The sequence below is a fragment of the Echeneis naucrates genome, chromosome 24, assembly GCF_900963305.1.
Source record: "Echeneis naucrates chromosome 24, fEcheNa1.1, whole genome shotgun sequence".
Taxonomy (NCBI): Eukaryota; Metazoa; Chordata; class Actinopteri; order Carangiformes; family Echeneidae; genus Echeneis; species Echeneis naucrates.
Window position 1 is genome coordinate 9673880 of NC_042534.1, and position 5641 is coordinate 9679520.

A 5641-nucleotide genomic window follows, 5' to 3' on the forward strand; every position below is an offset into this window, starting at 1 on the left:
AAATGAAAAACACTTTCGTAGGTTTTCCCAAATAAATGACACTCTAAATTCTTTTCTGTGCAGAACCTTGCTGGCTGAAGACGCCATATTACTTTGTGTGGGACCTGCCTCCAGTCGATCAAAGGACTTACAGCAAAAAACGATCATTCACACTCACACACACTTTAGAGTCGCCACCAAATGTGAATGTGCGTGTCTTTGGACTGTGTTAGGAAGCCGGCATCCCCGGAGTGAGCCCATGCTTTTAATGTTTGTTCTTTAGCTCCCTAATGTCGAATGCAGACATCTTGTAAGGGGGGAAACAAAACATTAAAAATACATTGGGCACGCTGGTTCTGAAACAGTTGTGAAAACCAGCCCCACTTCAGCAGTAACAGATGAGTGGGCAGTGAAATCTCCTGTGGAGCTAGCTTTTGACTTTACTAGTGTCCACACAGCACCAAAAAAGGCAGCAAAGTGGATTCGACCAGCACAGTTGTGTAATGCAGTTGTCCTCCCGCAACTGTTGTGATGTTCTTTTTCATTTGTCCCCATTTTCTGCTGTTGTGTCATTTCCATAAAATTAATCTGAAGCGAAATGGTGTTTAAACGCCACCCAATAAACGAGAGTACAAAAAAATCTGGAAAACATTGGAGATTACGTAAACTTTCTTCAACAGATCCAACAGTATTTTAGCAAAATAGTGTTTTGGGAAACATAACACTTTGTTGTTTTTTGCATTAGGTCTACAAGTTTAATGCCAACATTGAAAATAAGTTGTAATTAAGGTTAAGTCTGGCAGCTCCAATCATCGCTACTGCTACTATTATGAGCTGGAGTTGAGGGCAAAGGTTTATACACCGCCACACCCAGCCCTGCCCTGACGCTCTTATCTTACATAACACTGAACGACAGCGCATCAGACTACGCCCAGCATTGGAACACAACATGCTGTGATGGGGTTTCTAATACCTGGACCTTTAATGACTGCAGTAATGACGAATTTCATCTTTGCTTTCGGTTCACCAATGACACAACAAACATTCATGAAGAGTGGTTACGTCACTGTTCTATATTTAACAGAGGAGCCTACACGACACTGTCTGACACCAGCTGCTGCCTTTTGCATTCCATGAAATGTCCACCTGCACCTGCTGTTGCCTTCCCCATCATTTCGACTGAGTCACCATTGTTCCCAACGACCCCAAACACTTCTATTCTCTTGTGGTAGGTGTGAACTCTATAAGTAGCCACAATGAAATAGATACTTGCCCCTTTAGCTTTTGAGTCTTTAATCAAGTCCTTCATCTATTTGTCAATGCAGTAAACAAAACCTGATGCTCAGTTTTTTAATATGAAACGTAGTCTGATCCACTTACTACTGTATGCTTTTTTATTATATACTGTATTGGATTGTATGGACCGATGGAAACCAAACCGCCTGACAGTAAAGCACTTCCTAATCTTATCTGGGGCAAGAAAATATTCAGCACAGTTTGCATCACAAAAACCAAGTGTGATAACTGAGTAAACACAGTATCTACAATAATCTCTCCCTGCATGCCAAAAGGGTTCTTATACTTTAGCTACTTACTTGTTCATTTTCCTGGCATTTTATTTGCAGCGTCCTTAAAGTCTGCATTTAATCCCACCTATTAAAATGAACCTACACAATAAGCACATGTATGAAACAGCACATTTTACACTAACTTTAGACTGTAATTGTCTGACTGCCTCCGGTAGGACTCCTGAGCAACTTCTGTTGCATCCTTATTATTCATTAGCTGGTAAATCAGGGAAAAGATAAAAGGCAGGCAGAGTCAGAGAAAGTAAAAAATAAGCACTGTGGGCTTATTGTTCCTTATGCTGCATTAGATTTAATCTAATGTGTCATTAGTGTCTTTTCTCTTTTCATAGACTAAATGTCAACACTGACGCTAGCAGACCATTCGCCATATAAACAGTCGTGCTTATTAAGGTTCTATTTTCACCATCTATCCTCTCTCTCTCATCTCTGTCCAGACACAAACGCACACATATAAATTGACTACACACACCACTGCGGCCATAAAATCCTGCGGCCGTTTCATTGGCTGAGGCAGAACGTCTCCTGGACCAATGAGCACCCAGGACAGGTCTGTGGTCTGGTGGCCTGGTGAAACTACTCAGTGACTGAATCATCTTGGTATGCCAATGCATGTGCATGTTCAAAACAGAGACACACACACACACACACACACACACACACACGAACAAAAGGGCAAATGAGGCGTAGTAGGAAAAGTCTTGCATACAGATCTGCCTCAAAGAGAAAGACGGATACAGATATTGACAAAAAGGGGTGAAGCAAATGTGACATCACTGTTATTACTCCTGATTGCTCGACTCTGAGTGTGTTTCTGAATGCACCATGTCTTCTGTCTGCCCTGTCTCCTCCTGTTCGCCTTCTCCTCTCATCACCCCTCACTAATTGACTCCTCAATGTCAGCAACCATTTCTCTGTCCTCATTTTGCCTCCAAAATCTTTATTATCACCGACCAAACCTTTCCTCCCCACAGGCATTAACTATTTCTCAGCTTTTTTTTTTTGTATGATATAGTAATTATTTCTGTTTTTCCCTTCTTTAACCCCCCCCCAATGTCTGTTCTTCCTCCCTGCTCTTGCATGTTGCTTCCAGCTGACTGGGTAATAAGTTTCTCTGGGCTGGCGATCAGCATGTATTCCCAGCAAGGATACACACACTCATGAATCAGCTTTATGCTTGTAAGATTAGATCTACAGGGAGCACAAAGGCGTAGAGAGAATTAATGAGAGAGATTTAAGTGCAGAAGAGGAGATGTAGGATCGAAATGATAGTGATTAAAAAATAGGCTGAATGTTTGTGTGTGTTATTTTGTCCTAAGCTGATGATATAACCTCAGATGAACTTCTGATTTCTGATGGAACCACACACACACACACACACACACACACACACACACACACACACACACACACACACACACACACACACACACACACACACACACACACACACACACACACACACACACACAGGCAGACAAACACACACGTGGTTATATTCCAGTTAAATTAAATCATTTTTTCAGTCTACATTCTCCGTCCCTTTCACTGAACATTAACGTCACAGTCTTACGTTCTCTCCTTTTACTTTCTGGTAGAAACACCCGTGCCAAAGGCTAAAGCTGCAGTTACTCTGATATTGCATCGCTGCCCTGATGGTTGCATCATGTCTGCGGGTCGCATTGATGTTTGACGGGAAGAGGGTCATGTGTGTGAGCGGTGCACGGAAGTCAACAAGCTGGCAAATGTGCTTTTTATATCTCTTTTTGTTTTATTCACTTGTTAGTTTCACAGACTTTTAAGGCTCCCTTGCCAAATTATGTATAAACTTGATGTCACGCTTTCATGAAATCAGATCAGTTTTGTTACACAGTTTTATGTCCTCTTTTCATTCTACATTTTCTTTAATTAAATATCAGCTGCTTGCGGCAGACTCACCCCAGGTTGAAATGGGGAGTTACAAACAAAACCTTTGCATTTTCACCCAACCTTTTCACCATACCTCACAAGAAGTGCATGGTAGTAGGTTTTAGGTCAAGACAGTGTTGGCATTAGACATTTGCTGACTGAAAAACACAATTCACAAAAAACGATATTCACGTTTCGCTCCATCCAAATTCAGCAGCTTCTTTAATAGTCAAGAAGCGCTCAAATTCAGCATTCAACGTCTTTACCATCAAGCACTGTCTTCAATGGTGGACATCATCTCCACTCTGGTCTCTCTCCTGTCTTATCCTCTATGGAAGTCAACTATCCAGTTCTCTATGTAGTCACCAATCATTTCAGTGTAATATTTGAATGTATCTTTTGGCTGTTTTCACATTCTTCACAGGACGACACAATAAGCCACAATGTTGAGGCAATCGCATCAAGGTAACCGAGAGGCAATCGAATTCACCTTTCTTTGGCCTGGCACTCAGAGAAAATAAAAAAACGGAACTAGCCTTTTTAGTGCAGCTCAACCCAGCTTTGGGTGGTTGGTTTCCTATTCAGAATGACACTTCTGCTCAGAATCTTTTTTTTTTTTATCTATTCTCTGAATAGGCAGGAACTTTCTTGTCGAAAACACAATTCTGTAACTCTGCTATCCTGGTGGTGTGCTTCACACACACACACACACACCATGTTTCTGATAGCGTGAGTGTTCTCTGTAATCTAGCAACTCCAAAGCTCTCTCTTAGTTCTGCTTGATATATATCAACTATTATGTAAAGATGCTGACTGCTGTGCTTACTGGCAGACTGAAATGCCGAGTGTTGTCAGATGAAGAGTTTCATCAGATACTGCAGAGCTGCAGTCACAGGCTTACTGGCTTTATGACTTGTGATATATATATATATCAGACTGTGGTCAAATACGTCCTTGCAGACATTTCCTGTGTGGCTTAGCACTGTATTAATACTATCCTCAAAGTTGTCAGGTAAGGTTTGCGTAAAACTTGATGAAAAACCGAAAAACACTTCTGCTGAAGCATTTGACACAGACATGCTCATAATCACGCTGCTACTGGAGAGAGGAGTCCAAAAAACAGATTCCAGTTTCCACACAAGGTGAGAAAAGCCAGGTGGGTGACAGAATTTCTTCTCTACCGCTCAACACTCAACAACGGAAATATCCAGCCAACCAAGAAACTCTGCACAACACTTCAGATGGAAAACGATGAGGCTATGGGAAAACTATTGGTCCTGCTTTCACATTCAAAACGTGTGCATGCCAATCAACAAGCAAGCACAAAGCAGATTTTTGGTTGGTAGAATTAAGCCAAACACATTTAATGTATCACTGAGGCCTCAAAAACATTTAAAATGCATTTCCTTGCTCCAAAATCTGCAAAGAATTTGTAACTGATCTTGTTTTCATCTGTGTCTGGTAATAAGTACTCTGTCTCTCAGTTGTGCAGCCTTGTGAACATGCATGGCATCAATAAAACAGGGAAACACTGTAAAATTGTTTCTCAACAGTGCAGTTGGTGAAAAACTCTGCAGGGTGCCTCTAAGTGTTTGACCATTGTTTATAAAAAGTACGTCCAGAATGAAATCATGGAACTGTGAGTATGGCAGCAGTTTACAGCCGCTGTTTTGTGGTCTGGTTTTAATCCGAGAAAATGTGTGTTAACAGTGTCAGTGTTGCACCCACTGGCCACAAATGCGTGTAAGCAGTAGCAATCGTGACTTGAGTGTAGAAGGTTGTAACTTAAGTTGTAAAGGTCATGAGAATACCCATCATTATTCTGATGGTTGATTCAAACATGATGGTCGAGGAAATTTAGTGTCAGTGAGAATAAGAAGTCCAGTGTTAGGCTGATTTTACTGATCAAAGATCCTGAATGCTGAACCTTCAATTCATTGTTATAATGCAGATGTTTGCAGCAGATGCAGCTATACAAGTGGATAAATATTCATTTCTGTCAAAGTGTTATCTAAGATGTATAAAACACTCTGGATGTACGGTGACAAAGCTAAAGCATGTCCAAAGCATATTTTATTGAAAGCATCCCCCTATTCTCCTTGGTCATTTCTACAATAACATTTTACAATAGCTGTCCTCAAAGAATAGCATGCAGAAAAACAGCTTCC

General features: G+C 41.0%; 1 long non-coding RNA gene across 1 annotated transcript; it reads left to right on the forward strand.

Annotated features, from left to right (window-relative positions):
• Positions 1-1056: 1056 nt before the first annotated feature.
• Positions 1057-3431, forward strand: LOC115038134 (uncharacterized). Its single transcript, XR_003840492.1, has 3 exons — positions 1057-1207; positions 2003-2165; positions 3164-3431. It is a non-coding gene; the product is annotated as an uncharacterized LOC115038134 (long non-coding RNA).
• Positions 3432-5641: the final 2210 nt, after the last annotated feature.